Genomic DNA, 24,014 nt, shown 5'->3' on the forward strand with positions numbered 1-24,014 from the left:
TCTCCTACAATTTTGTAAATTCTTATCCAACAATAAAACCCTTGATCCACAATACTCATAGTGGTTCTACTTTCCTGATTTGTTTACTGCTACATTGACCTGCTATGATGATTGGTACCAAGGTGGTTCCAGGGGAACAGAAATTTAAGGATGAAAAAAAGAGTTCACTGACTAAAGAGTAATACAGGCATTAATGATCCTGTTGCCAGCAGTAAAGGGAAGTCTGATGTTCTACAACATACAGGGACAAAAATGTCACTTAAATTGTTTCCTATACCCAGATAGAAGGCAGGGCTTTAGGTGATCATGTGTTTGCTCTTATAAGAAATTTTAATATACATAAAAGTATAACAGATTGGCTGTTTGTTCTAAGTACACTAGAAAACATGGATTTGATGGACTCAGGATGTTAAATTCCTGCCTCAATGATGGTTAAAGAAACAAAGTTTCTCTGCCTGCTCCAAAAAGTTACCCATATTACTTTAGTTGTAGGTAAAGATTTCTGAGAACAAAGCTTGAAGTCCAATGCCCGGCTCGGCTGAATAACAACCCCAATTCCCAACCTCATAGTGAGGTAGTGAGAAAGGTAGTGAGAAAGAACGGGGCCCTAAAACATATTTGGGGGGGCAGATTCCAGTAACGTATAGAACCCTGACTCTAGAGCAGCCCTTCTTACCTTGTGCAGGTATGGGAGGGCCTCCTCTGAGGTAGTCACCTTGAAGGGATCTACCTGATCAATACCAGCTCTACTAACTCTCCTTGCTTCTAGACTTACACACAAATTTAAGTCCTGGCAAGTCCCAAGTGGTCAGGTTCAAAATAAATACCATACTCCCCAAATATGTGCAAGACTTTTTTCACTTGTACGACAATGGCTCAAAAGAGTGTTGAACTGTGGTAGAAGGAACATTATGTTGATTGTGCTGAATTTGTTAGTATGGTAAGTGTCAACTGGGACTCTTAGCTGCTATTGTAATAGGCAGCAGAGCCAAAGTAGTAGTTAAAATGATTTCATCAACAGTGATCCTTGGCATTTGACAATTTATCACAGTGTACCTAGGAGGGAGAACTAAACTCTTACTTAATTTGTGTAAGCAGAAATTACCTTGAAACAGAAGAAATGTCTAACTTGAATTATTTAAATAGTCATAATTCCTTAACCAATCCAAGATTTGAACCAGTCCAAGCCAATACTCGGAGCCGTGTGGATGAAAGGAAGGCTGAGTTCCTTGAGGAAGGATCATAATACATTATCAAATAATATATTATAAATATTTTTATCCTTTCCTAAGGGACATGTGGTATTTTACCAGGGTGATCATGCATTGGAGAGGAAAATATTACCCACTTTTGAGGGAATTATTGGACACTGTCTCTGGATTGAGATAATTTTTGGAAAACAAAACACCACTGTGGACCACTAACTAGTCCAGGATTTTAGAAGTTAGGTAATTAATAAAGTGTTGACATGGTCTATCTCATAATAATTCCAGGGTGTCCCCAAAATCAACTCATGGTTCTTTCCCCACTTTTAGAGAGCATTATTGGAAAAAACAAGATAAGCAGCCTGTAGAAACGCCACATCTGTTTCTTGACTAAAGGAGTAAAGGCTAGCAGAGTATAGTGAGGAAGACCAGCTAGAAACCTCCAGAACCACTTCTACACACCAAAATAATATAGTAAAGGCAGTGCTTCATTCCTGGAGATATTGCAGTTCTAAGTATCAATATTAATTACTTGAAAGATACAGATGTGGTGATTTCTACCACATTTATATTCAACTTGCCTATTTTTCCTGTGCAAGGACAGATGGATCTTAAGATATTGACAGTGGATTACTGTAAACTTAAGCAGGTGGCAACTCCTATTACAGCTACAGTTCCAGATGTGATTTCTTTACTAAAGTAAATTAACATGTTTCCTGGTATATTACTACTAAGTATATGGATGCCTTGATTCTTAGTCAAGGGCTGATAATTTGTTTGCTTGATGGTCAGGGACTTGGGAAGGAACATGACTGGATTTGGTGAAGAGGAGTTCTAGGGAAGTGTGTGAGTGGATCTCTGAAAAGAAGAACAGAGTATGAAGATATCTGCATCCTATATCAATGCCCACCAAATAGCAACACAAGCAGCAGAGGTTTCAATAATCAGGTGGAAAAGATTACTCACTCTATAGATGCCAGTCTCTATAGATGCCTCTCTTGCCCACTCCAGTACTCTTGCCTGGAAAATCCCATGGACGGAGGAGCCTGGTAGGCTGAAGTCCATGGGGTCACTAAGAGTTGGACATGACTGAGCGACTTCACATTCACTTTTCACTTTTATGCACTAGAGAAGGAAATGGCAACCCACTCCAGTGTTCTTGCCTGGAGAATCCTGTGGACAGAGGAGCCTGGTGGGCTGCTGTCCATGGGGTCGCACAGATTCAGACACGACTGAGGCGACTTAGCAGCAGCAGCAGCAGCAGCAGCATCCCTTGACTTTGCTCCAACAGCTGAAACATCAAGTGGCTATAGTAGTAAAGGGGAAAGTTACTTATGATCTGAGCAACATGGGCTTCCTTTCTATCAACTGCTGAGTACTCAACCTGAGAACAACAGATTAACACTGAGTTCCAACATTGTACAAGATTTCCCAGGGAAACCAGACATCTTAAGGCAGGTTGATTGATTTTTGAGTCATTTCCTTCATGAAAGGGACATCAATTTTTTCTCACTTGAGAAGACACTTATTTTGGATACAGATTTGCAATCCTAGCCCACAAGTCTTTAACCAAAACCACCAACTGTAAACGTATAGAATGCCTTATCTACCAGCATTGTGTTCCATACTGCATTGCTTCTGTTCCAGAACTTATTTTACAGTAAGAGCAGCAATGGGCTTTTGCTCAGTGAATTCACCGATCTCACCACATTTCCCAGAAGCGATGAAATGGTCTTTCAAAGACTCTGATAAAGTGACAACCAGATAATCACTTTTGGGAGTTGAGGTAATGTCCCTAAGCATTTAGTACATGCTCTGAATGCCTAGTATATGATTTTGGTTTTTCTTCTCCGCAGCCAAGCTTCATTGATTGGAGAAACAAGGAATAGAATATGGAATAGCTCTTGCCCCTTGTTACTCCTAATGATCTGTTAGCAAATTTTGGCTTCCTGTCTCCACTAATTTAGGATCTACTATTATAGAGATATTTGTTCCAGAGGAAGGGATGCTTCTAATGGAGGAACACAACCATAGTTCCCAAGAACTGAAGTTGAAATTGCCACCTGGGCACTTCTCATAGCAATAACTCAGATGTCAGAGAAGGAACTAATTGTGGTGAATAGAATAACCAATGAGTACCAAGAGAAATTGTGTGATTGACAGAATTCTAAGATGGCTCCCAAAATTCCCACTCCCTAGCATACATGCTAATATAATTCCCTCCCCCTGAATGTGCCCAAGACCTGCGAATATGGTCAGATAGACACTCCTTGATTAGATTACATTATCTAAGATTCAGTTTCGCCTGCTGGATTTGAAGAATGAAGCTATCATGTTGCAAGACAAGAGGGTCACATACTAAGGACCTAAAAGAGGCTCCTAAGACCTGAAAGTGACTCTCTCCTCCCACCAACGCACAGAGAGTAACTGGGATCTCAGTCCTAAAACCACGGGAACTGAATTCTGCCAACTTAGTAAATAACCCCAAGTATCAGATGAAATCAAAGTCGTAACTGACCACTTGGTTTCAACCTGAGGAGACCCTGAACAGAGGACCCAATTAAACTATAACTATACTCCTCACCCAAAGCAATTCTGAGATAATAAATGTGTATTATATTAAATCGCTGAATTTATTATAACTTGGTTTGCAACAATAGAAATCTAATGCATTTGTGTTGCTTCCTTACAACAGGGGAAGAGGCAGTCTGTGACATAGGTGATCCTCCATCTATGTCATAGGTGACATAGGTTAACCTCTTGTGCTAAGTCACTTCAATTGTGTCTGATTCTTTACGATCCTATAGACTGTAGACTGCCAGTCTCCTCTGTCCATGGGATACCCCAAGCAAGAATACTGGAGTGGGCTGCCATTTCCTAGTTCAGAAGATCTCCCTGACCCAGGGATCGAATGTCTCTTGCATCTCCTTCATTGGCAGGGGGGTTCTTTATCACTGAGCTACCTAGGAAGCCCAGGCCACCTCTTAGGACTCATATATTTTCCAATAAAAACTTATTGAAACAGTACAAAAATTTAAAATAATCAGAACTGCTAATGGCATAGACCTTTCAGGAATACAGATTTGGGATATCTCACCAGTTAAAAAATACAAAAACTATGATCAGCTAAGCTGCTTGCTAAGGGCAAAGGGAATATGGAATGTGTATTAGAAGAAGGAAATTACAAATTCCAGCTGCAACCATGTACAAACTTAAGACTATAGTAGTTATGAGTATTTCCTCCTCTGATATAAATGTATTTGTGCATGTATATCCATAACCACCATTGTTCTAAAGTGTTAGTTGCTCAGTCCTGTTTGACTCTGAGACCCTGTGGACTGTAGCTTGCCAGGCTCCTCTATCCATGGAATTCTTCAGGCTAAAATAGTGGAGTGGATAGCCATTTCCTTCTCCAGGGGATCTTACCAACCCAGAGATTTTACCTGGTCTCCTGCATTGCAGGCAGATTCTTTACTGTCTGAGTCACCAGGGAAGTCCCATGTATATCCATGAAGTGAAGTGAAGTGAAGTGAAAGTTGCTCAGTCGTGTCTGATTCTTTGCAACCCCATGGACTATACAGTCCATGGAATTCTCCAGGCTAGAATACTGGAGCAGGTAGTCGTTCCCTCCTCCAAGTGATTGAACCCAGGTCTCCAGCATTGCAGGTGGATTCTTTACCAGCTGAGCCACCAAGGAAGCCCATATGTATCCATATGTTTAGGTAAATAGATATGTTAATCAATCTTTTTATTTATTATTTTTCTATCTATTTCTCTACTCTATAACACATGTTAATAGCAGTTAACATATCAAAGAGGAAGTATGACTCAGCTAGAAAAAGAATAAATGTCAGCCAAAGATAGAGTCTTAATGTCCTCTTTTGGGAGAGGATCCAGTGTTAGCACGTTTTCAGTTGCATGTAGCTGTGTTATGTTAGGAAACATGTTATGTTAGAAAACTTACACAAGTGAGCGGTAGTGATGTTTACTGTTTGTTTTTGTTTTTGTTTTTGCTTTTCACCTTTTAGTCAATATACTTCATTTCCCCAAACTTTAAACTTTTTATTTTGTATTAGGGTATAGCTGATAAACGATGTTGTGGTAGTTTCAGGTGAATAACAAAGGGACTCAGCCACATATATACATGTATCCATTCTCCCCCAAACCCTCCCTCCTATCTTTTTTGTTTTTAAATGTTAATTATTTTGAAGAAAGGATAATAGCCGTGTGCTAGTTATTTTTTAAACTGCCAGGAATATAAAAGTTATATCTTATAAAAGTCAAGATGTTCCCTTTTTCACTCTCCCAATAATCCTACTTAAAAGGAGTCTTTTATTTTATAACAAGGTACAGGACAAAAGGTTTGGATTGAAGTTACACTCCTCTACAGAGTCCATTTACTTTCTACACCTATCACTGGTCAGAGGAGAAAGCAAACTGCAAGAGCAAGTGAGGGGCCATAAAATGCTTCTTAAAATAAAAGGTCTAACATCCTTGTTAACAACAACAACAAAAGAACAAAAGTGAAAATCAGGACTAGATGGTAAAAAAACAGAACAAAGAGCATCCTAAGAAGTTAAGCTGTAAATAGAGGAGAAGATAGGACAGCAATCTGAGAGCAATAAAGTTCTTAAAGATTTTTCTGAAATGGAGGAATCTGAACACATTTACAGAACCCAAGAATGATGTCAAATTGACAAAGGAGAAAAAAAAAAACAACAAGATTGGTCAGTAAAGATGAAAGGCTGGAATAAAGAGCATAAGCATAGAAAGTATTTTAAAAATGAGAGGTTCCCATATCCCCTGCCAATGCGGAGAGACAGAAGACCAGGAGCAGAGATGCCAAAAAGTTCTGATAGAGAAAGAAGTATAGTTTCTTTTTCTCTCCTCTCCCAACATATACCCACCCCCACTGAAAGCTTTTTTCCAATGACCACAGCTAATAAATAATCAATACAAAATCAAATATTAAAAAGAAATATGCCTTACTTATATAGAGGTATGTCCTGGATGAATCTAAATTAAGATTGTTACCGAAATGCAAGTCTATGTGCCCATTGCACAGTGAGGCCAGATGATACCAAAACATCAGTTTGGAACAGAGAAATGTTTACTGAGGGCCATGCAAGGAGATGGGTAGATCATGCCTTAAAAATCTGAAACTCCCCAAAAGCTTTCAGCAAAATCCTTTTCTAGGAAAGGTGAGGGAGGGGCATGGTGAATTGTAATCTTCTAGGTGTCAGACATCCTTTGTTCTTGAGGTCAGGTCATAGTCAGGGAATGATGTTCTTATAAACCTCCACCAAAGGAAAGTTATTCTGTGTTCTGACAAGAAAGGGCCAGGTCCCCAGGCACAACTTTCCCCCTCTGAGGTCCAGTCCTGGCTAAAAGGGGGCAAACCTCAGCTGAGCTTGCTCAGGGCCAGCACCCCAGGCCCTGTCTAGCTGTCATCAATGAAGAAGTCAGGTACCCAAGACCTAACAGGCCCTCAGACTCCTCAGGCCACCCAAACATAGCAGACCAGGTCCCGCAGACCATGCCCCAGGTGGACTGCCACTGCTACTAAGTCGCAGAGGCAGGGATGGGGGAAAGGGTTCACTCCTGCCTCATGTCCTGGGCCCCGCCATTGGGCAACCTTGGCAAGGGCTCTGGAGCCCCGAAGGACATAGCCCCCAGCCTGTTCCCTGGGACCCTGGCTCACCCACTGGCCTGAGGCCAAGTGAACTGGAAGGGGTAGGCGGGGAGCCAGGGCGGGATCTGCCTCTTACCTCACTTTCTGCTTCATAGCACCACCGCTCAGAGACCTTTGGCTGAATGTGCCCGATAGCGGGTTGCTCACTTGGGGAAGGGGCCCACTGTGGTGCTTACCAGTGGCTGATTAGGATCACTAATGGTTGCTCATTGACAGTTGCCTGCTTGGGGGAGGGATCCATGCAACCATTATTGGTCTCAACAGAATGTTGCCTGGTAGTGAGGTATGGGGAAAACATGGGCAGAAAAGGCTGAATGCTAAGGGCTGTGCACAGCTGCACTCTATTGCAAGATTAGAAGGATGATGCCGACAGAGATGCTCTCAACCCTGCTGCCACCATTATTCTCTGACTCCTAAACACAAAGAAAGATGGAGAGAATGAATTCTTGAGTAACTGCATGGAACAGAAGTGACCCTTACAGAATTTGGGGGATGGAGAAAAGAGTATATATAACATATCATGTCAATACATAGTTTGGAAATTACCTAAATTCATCATTAATTTGGTTATTTTTATAATGGCCAAACTGATTTCCAAAAAAGAAAAGGAAAAAAGCGTAATAAAGAAAAACATTAAAACATAATCTAATCTTTAATGGTCACGTTACAATCTCATAGCTAAATGGTCCATTGGCAAGCTTCAACAAAAATGATGAAATCTGGCTTATACCTGAAGATATGTTACAAAAAAATTAAAGCATAGCTGTTTCAAGAAATATAATGTAATACAGTGCATAAACTTTACTTTTGGTCCTTAAAACCTCCATAACAAAAATCACAGTGTTACACGCTATTTCCTGGTAATAGTAGCAACAGTAGTAGTAGTAACAGCTAATATTACTAAGAGCTTACTCTGTGTTAGACACTTTGCTAAGCGCTACATTTATCTCATTTAACCCTCATAACCTTAGAAAAGAAAAACTATTACTGCCTACATTTCACAGATGCAAGAAATTGGAGTTGAGACACTTAGCTGATTCACTTAAGATCACACAGTAAGAAAGAAAGCTCAGTACTTAAATCCTCAGCTCTCTGATATGCAGGTCCATGTTTACCAACACTAATCTGTGCAACCCTCTTACATTCACAAGCTTCTAAAAATGTTCATCTAACTATAAACACTATGCATCCCCTAGCAAAAACTTCTTTCCTATAAATTATATTAATTTTTCATGACTGCAAATTTTTTATGAACCTCTACATAAAAATAATTATTTTGGTTATTTTCTTGGCCTTATTGTCATCCAAAAGACAGTCTCTGCAAAGTCTAGGTTTAATTTAAATTCAACCTAAGCTGGAAAGGTTTGTCACTCTCCTGAGTACTACCATTTCTGGTGTGAAATTGCTGACCTAGTTCTAAAATAAGGGATAAATTCACATAGCTTAAGTGAAATCTCTAAGGTTAGAGTTGAGTTATTGTTCATATCCCATTTACATAGAATGCTGACCTTTGAAAAAAATCGATTTCTTATCATAAATGTTTAAAAAGTAAAAATAATTGTGCTTATACTTTAATAACAATGATCCATGCTACTTTGGCTTTGGTTTTTATATGTTATGGTCAGAATACTCCACCTGTGGTCAGTCTTAGTGCATATGACAGTATTTTATGTTATATATGGTAAAACATCAGGCTTCCCAGGTGGCATTAGTGGTAAAGAAACCACCTACCAATGCAGGAGACTCAAGGGGACGTGTGTTTGACCCCTGGGTCAGGAAGATTCCCTTGAGGAGGGCATGGCAACCCTCTCCAGTATTCTTGTCTGGAGAATTCCATGGACAGAGGAGCCTGGCAGATTACAGTCCATAGAGTCCCAAAGATTCAGACATAACTGAAGTGACTCAGCACACACACACATACAAGATAAAACATCACATACTTAATTAACTCTATGCACCTTTAATCTACCACAGCCTTGTCTACCTCAATGAAACTAAGCCATGCCATGTGGGGCCACCCAATACGGACGGGTCATGATGGAGAGGTCTGACAGAATGTGGTCCACTGGAGAAGGGAATGACAAACCACTTCAGTATTCTTGCCTTGAGAATCCCATGAACAGTATGAAAGACAAAAAAGATAGGACACTGATAGATGAACTCACCAGGTGAGTAGGTGCCCAATATGCTACTGGAGATCAGTGAAGAGATAACTCCAGAAATAATAAAGAGATGGAGCCAAAGCAAAGACAACACACAGTTGTGGATGTGACTGATGCTAGAGGCAAAGTCTGATGCTGCAAAGAGCAATATTGCTTAGGAACCTGGATGTTAGGTCCATGAATCAAGGCAAATTGGAAGTGGTCAAACAGGAGATGGCAAGAGTGAACATCAACATTTTAGGAATCAGCAATCTAAAATGGACTGGAATGGGTGAATTTAAATCAGATGACCATAATATCCACTACTGTGGGCAAGAATTCCTTAGAAGAAATGGAGTAGCCATCATGGTCAACAAAAGAGTCCAAAATGCAGTACTTGGATGCAATCTCAAAAACAACAAAAACGGTATGGGCCTAACAGAAGCAGAAGATATTAAGAAGAGGTGGCAAGGATACAGAGAAGAACTATACAAAAAAAGTCTTCACTACCCCGATAATCACGATGGTGTGATCACTCACCTAGAGCCAGACATCCTGGAATGTGAAGTCAAGTGGGCCTTAGAAAGCATCACTACGAACAAAGCTAGTGGAGGTGATGGAATTCCAGTTGAGCTATTTCAAATCCTAAAAGATGATGCTGTGAAAGTATTGCACTCAATATGCCAGCAAATTTGGAAAACTCATCAGTGGCCACAGGACTGCAAAAGGTCAGTTTTCATTCCATCCCCAAAAAAGGCAATGCCAAAGAATGCTCAAACTACCACACAATTGCATTCATCTCACATGCTAGTAAAATAATGCTCAAAATTCTCCAAGCCAGGCTTCAATAGTACGTGAACTGTGAAATTCCACATGTTCAAGTTGGTTTTAAAAAAGGCAGAGGAACCAAAGATAAAATTGCCAACATCCGTCGGATCATCAAAAAACCAAGAGAGTCTCAGAAAAACATCTATTTCTGCTTTATTGACTATGCCAAAGCCTTTGACTGGGTGGATCACAAAAAACTGTGGAAAATTCTTAAAGAGATGAGAATACCAGACTACCTCACCTGCCTCCTGAGAAACTTGTATGAAGGTCAGGAAGCAACAGTTAGAATTGGACATGGAACAACAGACTGGTTCCATATAGGGAAAGGAGTACATCAAGGCTGTATATTTTCACTCTGCTTATTTAACTTATATGCAGAGTACATGATGAGAAACACTGGTCTGGATGAAGCACAAGCCGGAATCCAGATTGCTGGGAGAAATATTAATAACCTCAGACATGCAGATGACACCACCCTTATGGCAGAAAGTGAAGAAGAACTAAAGAGCCTCTTGATGAAAGTGAAAGAGGAGAGTGAAAAGTTGGCTTAAAGCTCAACATTCAGAAAACTAAGATCATGACATCTGGTCCCATTATTTCATGGCAAATAGATGGGAAAACAATGGAAACAGTGGTTGACTTTATTTTGGGGGGCTCCAAAATCACTGTAGACGGTGACTGCCGCCATGAAATTAAAAGATGCTTACTCCTTGTAAGAAAAGCTATGACCAACCTAGACAGCATATTAAAAAGCAGAGATGTTACTTTGCCAGCAAAGGTCTGTCTAGTCAAGGCTATGGTTTTTCCAGTAGTCATGTATGGATGTGAGAGTTGGACTATAAAGAAAGCTGAGCATCGAAGTATTGATGCTTTTGAACTTCGGTGTTGGAGAAGATTCTTAGAGTCCCTGGGACAGAATGGAGACCCAACCAGTCCATCCTTAAGGAAATCAGTCCTGAATATTCATTGGCAGGACTGATGCTGAAGTTGAAACTCCAATACTTTGGCCACCTGATGCAAAGAAATGACTCATTGGGAAAGACCCTGATGCTGGGAAAGATTGAAGGCGGGAGGAGAAGGGGACGACAGCAGATGAGATGGTTGGATGGCATCACCAACTCAATGGACATGGGTTTGTGTGGACTCCAGGAGTTGGTGATGTACAGGGAGGCCTGGAGTGCTGCAGTCCATGGTGGCGCAGAGAGTCAGGCACAACTGAGCGACTGAACTGAACTTTTAATCTGGAAGGTAATTGGGTAAGTAGAAAACAGCTATCTTTAACTTATACTAAATCAGGTAAAGAGGAAGAGAAAATGCATTAATTACATATCTGTATGACATGAAACTGACAGTTGTTACTGACTATTGCATTGATGGAATACAGACATTGATTCTGGCTCATATAATAAAGTGTCAGCAACACTAATAAAACCTGTTGATTAGATTTATCAATATTATAACCTGTGACACTTTAAAGCTTCAGAATCAGAAAATGTCTTTGTTTCATATTGTTTTATATTATTCATACAGAAAAAGTATTTAAAGGAATATTATAGAATTTATTATTTCAAAATATAGTTTAAAACTCCTAAGGTAGCTACTAAATGATAAACAATGTTATAGTTGTATTACTCTTAATTTGGTATAAATTAATAAAAACAATGACATCCAACATGATTAAGTAAAAATTGTAGGTTAAATAAAAGAAGGAAGTATGTTAAGAAAAATATTCAGAGAAGAATGTAAAAATCTATGTTTAGTAAGAGCATATTATATTTGATTACAAGCAACAGAAGTTCTCTCAACCTAGCTTAATGAAAAAGGACTTAACATAAAGGTAAACATACATATGTCATGGGCATTCAAAGAGAGGAGTAAAGAACAACTAGACCACAACCATTTCAGAAATGGAGCTAAAAATTTAGAATTAAGGCTTGTCTTATCATCTGGCTCTCTCAGATATCACCCAGGTCTCTGCTCTCCCTGTTACCAGCTTCCTAGGCATGGGCATGACCACCTGGCTGTGTTATCCCAGCTCCCATCTCAGTCTGTTCTTTTCTTTCTTTTTTTGGAGACAGAATCTTTAAAAAAAAAAATGTTTTATTTTGTATCAGGGGTTGGGAATATCCCCTGGAGGATGAAATGGCAACCCACTCCAATATTCTTGCCTGGGAAACCCCAAGGACAGAAGAGCCTGGCAGCTTGTTTGTGAGATCTCAAAAGAGTTGGACAAGAGTGAGCAACTAAACAACAACATAGCCAATTAACAATCTATCATTGAATGAACATGAATCCATGTTGCATCAGCTGTGGATTGTTAGCTCTTGGGTCAGTTGTCCATCCCAAAGCATATCAACTGTGGCATGGGCCCACATGAAAGATAATTTTAAAGAAGATAAAGTTTGATAGAGAAAAAAAACACCAAAGCATACAGCTACTTCCAGCTACAAAAAGGGCAACAGAAACAATAAAATGCAGGCTTTAGTCTATATAATTTAAGTTCAAGTGAGAAAAAAGAGAACATTTTTATGGTGGCATATAGGATCTGCCCAAATACAAAAAATAAAGAGACTTCCCCAATTTACTTGGTCAATTTTTCTTCTACTTTTTTAAATAGGAGAAAATAAAATAATTTCATTTTAGATTATTGTAAGTTGAAGAAAAATGTTTAACAATGCTTTTGATTTGGGATGTTGGTTTTTGAACACAACAAAGGTTGTTTAAATAATACAAATAAACTTAGAACAGTTTTAGCATGCATATTTTCAAAAGGAGAGGTCTCTGATAAGTACTTTAACGGTATCCTTACAGTAGGATTTCTATTGTGGTCAAACAAAAAGACAACCTTATAGTTTAATATGATTTATTTTAAACAGAGATTTATTAGATGTATTCATAAAATATTAGTTATTAATTAAAAATCAAAATTTCTAATATAAATATGCCTTTGGGGTGTATTTCTAATAGTCAACTATCAAAACATACACATATATAATATTATATAGACTATCTTACAAAATTATATGAAAATGTCATAGGCACTCTTTTCCATTCATGACAGACACACTTTTCAAAACTTAGAATCTATGAATTATTTTCTCTTTTCTGTGGAATTCTTAGACCTTTTAAATTCACTGACTGATTTTAATTTGTGGTGGTCCATCTTTCCTTTATCTGCAAATCCAAGGTCTTATTAACTTCCTGTTTTGTGAAAAGGACCATACTTAGTGATGCAATTAAGTTTTAGCTTAATCAGTGATTAGTTCAGTTCAGTTCAGTTCAGTCACTCAGTCATGTCCGACTCTTTGCGACCCCATGAATTACAGCACGCCAGGCCTCTCTGTCCATCACCAACTCCCAGAGTCTACCCAAACCCATGTCCATCGAGTTGGTGATGCCATCCAACCATCTCATCCTCTGTCGTCCCCTTCTCCTCCTGCCCCCAATACTACCCAGCATTAGGGTCTTTTCCAATGAGTCAACCCTTCACATGAGGTACCCAAAGTATTGGAGTTTCAGCTTCAACATCAGACCTTCCAATGAACACCCAGGATTGATCTCTTTTAGGATGGATTGATTGGATCTCCTTGCAGTCCAAGGGACTCTCAAGAGTCTTCTCCAACACCACAGTTCAAAAGCATCAATTCTTTGGCGCTCAGCTTTCTTCACCGTCCAACTCTCACATCCATACATGACCACTGGAAAAACCATAGCCTTGACTAGACGGACTTTTGTTGGCAAAGTAATGTCTCTGCTTTTAAATATGCTATCTAGGTTGGCCTTAACCTTCCTTCCAAGGAGTAAGCGTCTTTTAATTTCATGGCTGCAGTCACCATCAGCAGTGATTTTGGAGCCCAAAAAAATAAAGTCTGACACTGTTTCCACTGTTTCCCCATCTAAGCTTCCATTTTATTCTTTTTCCCGCAATTCCCTAACAGATGAAGAAATACACAGACAAACTAGTGAATCCTTAGATGCTTGAAGTTTGATTACATTTCCTAATAATTTACCAACCTTAAATTGTTCTCCTTTGCTTCTGTCTTCACTTCATTGCAGAATTCCTCCCTTAGCAATCTTTCTCTGTGCATGACAAGTTAACATCAAGGAAAAAATCTTAACATTTTTATACATAATTAATCACAAGTTATTTTTAATTGATCTTGTTTCTTTAAATGGCTTCCCTGGTGGCTCAGATGGTAAAGATTCTGTCTCCAATACAGGAGACTAGGTTCAATCCCTGGGTTGCGAAGATCCTCTAGAGAAGGAAATGGCAACCCACCCCAGTATTCTGGCCTGGAAAATTTCATGGACAGAGGATACTGGCAAGCTACAGTCCATGGAGTCTCAAAGAGTCAGACACAACTAAGTGACTCATACACAGGAGGCTTTAAAAGGAATTAATTGTAGAACTTTGAATTTTAAAAAAAATTATAAAGCTGAATTTACTGCTTTTTAGTTAAGAAATCTTTCTGTGAATGGAAACACTACCAGTTAGTACATAGGGCAACAGTGCAGAGCAGTTGGTGGTTTCCAATTGCATGCATCATTGCTCTGGGTATAGTATGAATAGCTTCATAAATTTATCATCTATCTGGAATTTATGTTCCAACTTTCTTCCAAGTAACTGTTAGTGCAAGCCTCCACTTCAATTTTCTCTCTTGCAATATCAAAAAATATTGTTCATTTAGCATTAACCACATTTTGAAAACTTTTTTTCACAATAATGACTCTAAAATGAAGTTCTATTATAGCAGAGTCATAAAACATTACTACCTACACTTTCAGATTATGAAAGGTAAGAGCAGTACTATGAGGATCAGTGAGTTAAAGACAGAATAGGAAAGCTATGGACTAATATTCTATGGTAACTTCACTCAGAGAGTTATTTGCTAGGAGACAAACTAGTTACTAATGCCAAGTCAGCGTGGTGGGGGCGGGGGAGGGAAGGGTACGCATAACAGTCTTAGCTCAGGTGTAAGTAGGTTGAGGCCATTATATATTAAGTGATGAATCCCAAACCAAAATCAAAAGATGTCAGAGGTCAATTCGTTGGTGAGGGGTGTCAGGAATTATTCAATTAAGGCTGATGACAGTATCAGAGTCAAGAATGAAGGGTGAATGGGATGGATCTTCAGGGTCAAATAGGAAAACTGTAGAATAAAAAATATTACATCCAAAATGTCAAAGGCCTAGAAGACAAGAAGAGAACAGGAATTAAGAAGAATAGAATATTCTCTAGCCAAAATGTCCAAAAGAATTTTCTGCAGCAATGGAGAATTCCACCATTCACTACCCAAAATGGTAGCCTATCCACATGTGACTTTTGAGCACTTGAAATACGACAAGGACAACAAATGAACTGAATTTTTAAATTTAAAATGAAATCTTAAAATGAAAGATAGAAGAAGCCTGATCAGCTACAGACTTAAGGACCCAAAGAATATCATGGTGGTGAGTTCCCTGAGTTTTCTTTTTGACTCATATATCCCTGACTAGGAACTTAGTTGAGTTCAGTTCAGCTCAGTTCAGTCACTCAGTCGTGTCCAACTCTTTGCGACCCCATGAATCGCAGCACACCAGGACTCCCTGTCCATCACCAGCTCCCGGAGTTTACCCAAACCCATGTCCATCGAGTCGGTGATGCCATCCAACCATCTCATCCTCTGTCGTCCCCTTCTCCTCCTGCCCCCAATTCTTCCAGGAAATAGGGTCTTTTCCAACGAGTCAACTCTTCGCATGAGGTGGCCAAATTATTGGTGTTTCAGCTTCAACATCGGTCCTTCCAATGAACACCCAGGATTGATCTCCTTTAGGATGGACTGATTGGATCTCCTTGCAGTCCAAGGGACTCTCAAGAGTCTTCTCCAACACCACAGTTCAAAAGCATCAATTCTTCAGCACTCAGCTTTCTTCACTGTCCAACTCTCACATCCATACATGACCACTGGAAAAACCATAGCCTTGACTAGACGGATGTTTGTTGGCAAAGCAATGTCTCTGCTTTTAAATATGCTATCTAGGTTGGTCATAACCTTCCTTCCAAGGAGTAAGCATCTTTTAATTTCATGGCTACAATCACCATCAGCAGTGATTTTGGAGCCCAAAGAAATAAAGTCTGACACTGTTTCCACTGTTTCCCCATCTATTTCCCATGAAGTGATGGACCAGATGCCATGATCTTAGTTTTCTGAACGCTGAGCTTTAAGCCAACTTTTTCACTCTCCTTTTTCACTTTCATCAAGAGATTCTTTAGTTCTTCTTCACTTTCTGCCATAAGGGTGGTGTCATCCGCATATCTGAGGTTATTGATATTTCTCCCAGCAATCTTGATTCCAGCTTGTGTTTCTTCCAGTCCAGCATTTCTCATGATGTACTCTGCATATAAGTTAAATAAGGAGAGTGACAATATACAGCCTTGATGTACTCCTTTTCCTATTTGGAACCAGTCTGTTGTTCCATGTCCAGTTCTAACTGTTGCTTCCTGACCTGCATACAGGTTTCTCAAGAGACAGGTCAGATGGTCTGGTATTCCCATCTATTTCAAAATTTTCCACAGTTTATTGTGATCCACACAGTCAAAGGCTTTGGTATAGTCAATAAAGCAGAAACAGATGTTTTTCTGGAACTCTCTTGCTTTTTCGATGATCCAGCGGATGTTGGCAATTTGATCTCTGGTTCCTCTGCCTCTTCTAAAACCAGCTTGAACATCTGGAAGTTCATGGTTCACATATTGCTGAAGCCTGGCTTGGAGAATTTTGAGCATTACTTTACTAGCGTGTGAGGTGAGTGCAAGAAGTTGACAATCTAGAAACACCAGTGTACACAGGAAAAAGAAAAGAAGACTCTTTAGCAAAACATCCTGTGTCTAGCCAAATAAAAGGCAAGTTTACCAATCTGGAAGACTTTTAAACAGTAACTAATCTAATCTAGGCAAACACCACAGAAAAAAACTACAACCCTACCTTCATATCCATAGCTCCAGAGGCCAAGTGGGAAGTTTAGACTTCTATCTTCGTGAAACTATAATGAGGTGTCCCCAGACCCTTATCTGAGTGGTGTAAGAAAGGCCAAATAGAGATCTGGGGCCATTATTACCTCAAGCAGGTTACTTTCCCACAGTGCAAGATGGAGAGTCTATGGGAACCAGCACTTCCATCTCCATCTGGAAGTTATGAGGTACCTTTCCACGTTCCTTCTGGGGTGGTGTCAACAGAGGCCTGGTGGAGAGTTAGAACATTCATGATTCCTCTGTGGTATCAAGGCCTCCACACAGTACAGTGGAGACCATGTGGGGACCAGAAATCCCCTCAACACCTAGAAGTAATTGGTAACCTTCACCTCAGTATCAACACAGACAAAATGGGGAACTGGACTCCTATCTCCTCTTGGCAATAATGAAGCAGTGTCCTTTCCTCCCTTCCCATCCCAGAGCAATGTTAGAGAAATCCAGTAAAATTAGGTTCAAATAAGATCCAGAGTCTTGTAATATGAAAATATCCAAACCTCTAGCAAGACTAACAAAGAACAAAAAGAGAAAGACATGACAGAAACGATCAGTATCAGGGATGAAATAGGAAGTCACTACAGACTTTGTAGACCAAATGACAATAAGGATATAAAACAAACAACTTGATACTTAAATTTGACAACTTAGATGAAATGGGGCAATTCCATTTGTGAAAAACACAAACTGCTACAACTTATCCAATATGAAAGAAATAATTTAAGTACTCCTCTGATATCAAGGAAATTGAATTTGTATTTTTAAAACTTCCAAAAAAGGAATTTTTAGGCCCACACATCTTCTGAGGACATCATTGTCACAATTCTACAGTATCTCTTTCAGGAAATAAAAAAGGTGGAAATAGTTCCCAACTCATTTTATGAAGCTGATACCAAAGACAAAAACAGTACAAAAAAGAAAAAAGCAAGAAATTAAAGAAGGAATAAAAGAACAAAGGAATGAGAGAGAAGAAGGAAGGAAGAATAGAACAATTCCTCAAAAACATAGTCATAAAAGTCCTTAAAATTTTAGCAAATTGAATTCAGAAATGTATTTTTAAAAAATTATACACCATGACCAATGGAGTTTATTTCAGGATTGTAAAAGTTCAGTCTTTGAAATCCAGTGTAATCCACCATGCTAGGGAGCTTAAAGAATAAAAATACCATGATCATATAAACTGATGCAGGAAAATCATTTGATAAAATTAAACTATAAAAACTCTCAGAAAAATAGGAATAGAAAGAAACTTACACATCTTGATAAAGATCTACCAAAAACCCCGCAGCTGACATTGTAAGGAAGTGTTGGTTGCTCAGTCATGTCCAACTTTTTGTGACCCCTATGGACTATAGCTTACCAGTCTCGTCTGTCCATGGCATTCTCCAGGTGAGAATACTGGAGTGAGCAGCCATTCTCTTCTCCAAGGGATCTTCCTGACCCCGTAATCAAACCTGAATCTCCTACTTTGCAGGCAGATCCTTTACCATCTGAACCACGAGGAAAGACATTATACTTGACTGTGAAAAGCTGAATACTTCCCCCACAAGACTGGGGACAAGGTAAGGAAGTCTGCTCTCACAACTCTTAATCAACATACTGCTGGAAGTTCTTGCCAGTGCATTAAGGTAAAAAAAAAAGTTAAAGGCACACAGATATGAAAGGAAAAAATACAACTGTCCCTATTTACAGATGACCTTATTGACAACATTGAAAATCCCAAGGAATCAACAAAAAAGAAAGGAAAGAAGGAAGGAGGAAACACACACAACTAAGTGAGTTCAGCAAGGTTGTAGAATTCAAGATAAACATACAAAAATCAATTATATATTTATATACTAAAAATGGACACCAGAATGTAAAAGGCAATACTCAAAAGGTAAAGTACTTAACTGTAAATCTAACAAAACAGGTACAGAATGTGCATGCTTTATCTACACAACACTAATGAAAAAATCAAAGAAGATATAAATAAATGAAAAGACGTACCATGTTTATGTCTTGAAAGATTCAGCGTAGTAAATTTGTCTGTTTCCCCCAAATTGATACACAAGCTGTCACAACATCTATCAAAATCTCAACAAGATTTTTTTGTAGATACTGACAAGATTATTCTAAAATTCTTTTGTAAAGACAAAGGAACTGGATTAGCTATAATAATTTTGTAAAAGAAAGATGAAGTACCAGAAATTAGTTTATCCAGTAATCAAGACTAGGTGGTATAGGTGGAAGGATTGACAAAAGATCAATAAAACAAAGTAGAGAAAGCAGAAATAAACCCACACAAACATGTCCCACAAATTTATGGCAGATTTCATTGTTGTCTCATTTTAAAACGTTGTCACAGTCATCCCAACCTTCGGCAATCACCACCCTGATTAATCAGCAGCCATCAACATCAAGGCAAGACCCTCCACCAGCAAAAAGATTACAACTCACCAAAGGTTCAGAAGATGGTTAGCATTTTTTAGCAATAACGTAGTTTCAATGAAGTTATATACATTGTATTTTTAGACGTAAGGCTTTTTACACCCTTAATAGACTACAGTATCATATGAACATTACTTTTATATGTACCACAAAACCAAACCAATTCATGTGACTAGCTTTATTGCAATATTTGTTTTCCTGCAGTGATCTGGAACCAAACCTGCAATATCTCCAAGGTATGCCTCCATCTAGAATATTTTTAAAATCTCTCAAGTTTCAACAGTAAAAAAGCAAGCAATCCAATTAGAGAACATGCAAGAGACACTGAGACATTTCACCAAAGAAAATACACAGATGTCAATAAACACATGAAAAGATGTTCAACATCATTACCCATTAGAGGATTGCAAATTAAAACTATAATGAGATATCACTACACATAGCAAAATGATTAAAATAAATAATACTGGTAAGAATAAGAAATACCTGGATCACTCACACATTGCTCATGGCAATGTAAATAACATAGTGACTCTGGTAAAGAACTTGGCAATTTCTTAAAAGGCTAAATATTTTACTACCATAGTATCAGCAGTTGCACACCAGGGCATTTATCCCAAAGAAATGAAGAGTTAAATTCACAGATAAATCTGTACATGAATGTGTATAACTTTATTCACAGTTGTAAAAAAAAAAAAAAACTGGAAACAATTCAAATGTCCTTCAATGGTAAATACTTAAACTCACTGGTATATACATACCACAAAATACTACTCAATGATAATAAAGAACTATTAATACACATAACCACCTAGAGGAATCTCCAGATAATATGTTAAGTGAAAAATACAAATCCTAAAAGGCTATATAATATATAATTCCATTTATATGACATTCTTTAAATAACAAAAGTATAGAATTGGAAAATACACTACAGAGTGACAGAAGAGGAAAGAAATGGGTATAGGTGTGATTATAAAAAGGAAATATGAGATATCCTTGTGGTGCTGGAAATACTTGGTGTTTTTGACAGTATTGATATCAATATCCTGGTTTTGATATCATACTGTGGTTTTACAAGATATTACCATAGAGGGAAACTGGGTAAGGGGTACATTGGGTCATTATGTATTATTTCTTACAATTCCATGTGAATTTACAATCAGCTCAAAATAGTAAACTGAACTGAAAAGAATCACAGAACTTAAAAAAAAAAGTAGCATAAAGAATGTTTAGGGTCAGGGTGGACAGCAAGGAATTTTCTTGAAATGGAGTTACTTGACATTGTTTGATAGTTATACGTGTTTGAAGGTATATCCTATGAAGGAGGGAGAAAAGATGTTTGCTTTAAACTGGCAGTGGTCTCAAATCTTTTTGGTACCAGGGACTGATTTCATGGAAGACGATTTTTCCAGGGACCAGGGGTGGGGAATGGTTTCAGAATGATACAAGTGCATAATATTTATTGTACACTTTATTTCTAATCTAATGTTGCTGCTAATTTGACAGGAGGTACTAGTCCTCAGCCTGGAGGCTGGGACTCCTGCTTTAAAGGATAAAACTAGGGGAAATTGTAAAGGTTAGAAGAATACAGATTAAGGCTTAATGCAGGGAGAGAGCTTTTCTGCAGTAAACAAATGGGTGTCCAATTTTGGAATGGGTTGCCTGGAGAAGAAGTGAAATTAAAGGTGACACATTTAAGAAGAAAGAATGGCAAGACTGTATTTGGTGGAGGCTGCGACTCATCAGGGAATCACAAACTGAAATGCCAACAGGGAGCTACCTAGGTAATAAACATGAACTACTAAAGCATGGTGAGGGAAAAAAAGAAAGAAAGAAAGAACAATAAGAAGGTTGAGGCTATGGAAAACCAAAGGACATCTGCTGCTCAGCTCTGGAAGATGGTTGCTTATGAGAATGCTGACCTGGAGGAGCTAGGTCTTCAGAAGTTTCCAAAGAAGCTGAGAATATGGCTTTTTAAATGAAATCTCCCAATAATCAAAATATCTTTACTAATTTGCTTCTGATGTACAAATACTAGGAAGTTTAAAACTGTAGTCCAAATAAAACTTACCTAGAACTTATTCTATTTTTTTTTTAATTTTGGTACTTTAAAAATGAGTCATCAAAAAGAATTAATTCTATCATTACATCTCTGCATTTCAATTTCAAAAAACCTTACCTTTATATCTCATCATAGATTGCTGTTTCCATAAAAATACCTTGAGCAAATATCTCATTTGCTACAGTTTGAGTTTGATATTAAGGTAGCCATTAGACCAGTGCCTTTCTGTTAAGTCCGGAATATGATGGCCCATTTCTGAGGAGAAGACATTTATGAAAGTTCTAGTTGTATTGCAGAATATATCGTCTTTACCACATATTCAGAGATACAATTATATGTCTCATTGTTTAAATTAATTTGTGAACTTATGTCTTTTCTCCTGACATGATAAGAACCTTCTTGAAAGAAAGCATCAAGTCTTAGATTTCCTGTTTCTGTCCTCTGTATTGCTTGCCACAGTTTGGGTCATACAATATGTGCTCAAAAATAGTTAGTTCACAAAGTCTTGTATCAAATAATATAACTGAACGTATTCCTGGCCAAAAAGAAAAGTTAGAACAAGGGAGCCAGAAAATTTATTCAGTCCAACGCTCTACAGACTTAGCATCAGCACTACCACAACCTCCCAGCCTCTCAGCTGACCTCTCCCTCCTCAATTTTTAATACCATTGTTGTTTCCCCAAGTTTTCAGGAGCTCCCAAACAGGCAGTGATTGAACATTTCATTCACTGTTTTGAATGTCAAAAAGAAATAAAAGAAAACAATCAGGCAAAATCTTTCTGTGTTCTACACATCACATCTTATGTAACTGCGGCCTTGGTAGGAATGTGCATTATAGGGAAACTTAGATGGGATTTATCAACCAACACATGTGGGAAATGCCTTGTACTTATTCCTTTCCTTTCTTTCTTTCAAATTAATGTAGATGTTATGGTATTAGTCAGTATCCATAATATCTACAGTAGGGGTCCTATGGCAGATGTTGGGTTTCTACAAATCAGGTTGATTAACCAAAAACATGGCAAGTGGCATCTGACAACAGAGAAGAGTAAGGAATCCTCAAGCATATAGAGTCTTCAACTTTCCATTTACCCATCAGACACTGATATTTTGAGCTGTAAAAATAATTTTGTGTTTAAAGAACATTAAAGTGCCAGAATTCAGACAACTTTATGCAAAGAAGAACCCCATCCACACACACACATATGACTCCTTTGCTTGTATCAAATAAAATAAAAAAATTTAAGGAGCCATATATAAGGTTTTTGACAATCAGATATAGTACCTTTTAAAACAGGTAGTAAAAGATAAAGTTTAGCACAACTGGGTCTAAAGTAGCTTCATTTAAAAAAAAAAAAAACTTTTAAAAATGTCTAGTTTCACAGAAAGAAAGCGTCTCAGAATCAAAACCTAGTTTTAGAAATGCCCATGCACCAAGAGTGAAAGGTGCTAAGCTATGGTGCTGTGGGCATGTGCCCTGGGCAGGGCTCCTGAGTTTTCAAGGTCTCCTGGTTTTCACTTTACTGTTTCCTGATCTGACCTAGTTGTGTTCTACCTTCCCTGCCAGGAAGCTTTATTTCCTGTAACTTATTTCTTTACCTTCATCTAACTTCTGCACACTCAGTGCATTCTTTTGCCTGACTATTCCTCCAAATGTGACACATCCCTTACTTTCTTCTCCATTGATGGAGGAGTTATTTGGCTTTCATGAAAGCATTTTTTTACAGAAAGACAAAAAAGATCCATGTCCTACTGTGTGTTTCTGCTTCAAACATCACTTCTGAGGACACAACTTGCATTGGGAATGGTTGACCAGAATTCTGGGCATGATAGTACATAAACCTCAATGCTAGGACAGTCTTCTTAGATCCTGAAATGCCACAGAGCAGTACAAAGAAGAGAGACATGCTCTCTGCTATTTTATGTCACCTTCTAGTCTTGAAAGAACAAAGGTTACCAAACAGCAGACAGTTGCTCTCAAAATGCAGCTCTTTTGCTGACTCTGAGAGTTAGATCTAAGTCCAGCTAAAGCAGTAGCAAGGTATTACTTGGCTTTTTTATTTTTTTCAATCTATAGCCAAAAGAAAGCAATGTCTTGTTTACCTGGATTACTGGACCAGCTGCTTACTGGTTCCCAACTTCTGCCCTTGCTTCTCTCATCCCTTCCAGTTTATTCTCCAAGAGCAGCCAAAGTGAAGTCTTTAAAAAACATCAGTCTTCCACTCCAAATTCAACAGTTCTGACCCTTAAATGGGATCAATACTGTGCTGACCTCATTTATTACCCCCTCAATACTCCCCACCCTACTAAAGACTCAACAGTCTCTCTGCTGTTTCTTGAAAAGACCAGGTAGTCTCTAGTACTAGGGCATCTGCAACAGAGGCTCCTCTGCTGTAATCAATTTCTCATAGACATCACTGCCTTCAAGATTGCTCATTTATCAACATCTCAGAGAGACCTGCTTCAACCAGGCTGTAACAGATCAAAATTCTTTTTTATACTATACCTCCAACTCCTTTAATCCTAATCTACTTTTCATTTGTCCATATCATTAATTATGTCATTTGGATACTATCTGTTTACAATGGAGGTCTACAAAGGCAGAGATCTTTGTTTTATTCACCCACTTAATTTCCTAAGAGACTTATTA

General features: G+C 38.4%; 2 long non-coding RNA genes across 3 annotated transcripts in view; both read right to left on the reverse strand.

Moving 5' to 3' along the window:
- LOC145541865 (uncharacterized) overlaps positions 1-24,014 on the reverse strand; it is a 542,540-nt gene that overhangs the window by 375,752 nt on the left and 142,774 nt on the right. The window lies entirely within an intron of this gene.
- LOC145541868 (uncharacterized) lies at positions 14,848-17,672 on the reverse strand. Its single transcript, XR_014079370.1, has 2 exons — positions 15,738-17,672; positions 14,848-15,521 (listed from the first exon to the last, which is right to left on the reverse strand). It is a non-coding gene; the product is annotated as an uncharacterized LOC145541868 (long non-coding RNA).

Source organism: Giraffa tippelskirchi, chromosome 3 (genome assembly GCF_054371585.1).
Source record: "Giraffa tippelskirchi isolate mGirTip1 chromosome 3, T2T-mGirTip1v1.2.pri, whole genome shotgun sequence".
Lineage (NCBI taxonomy): Eukaryota > Metazoa > Chordata > Mammalia > Artiodactyla > Giraffidae > Giraffa > Giraffa tippelskirchi.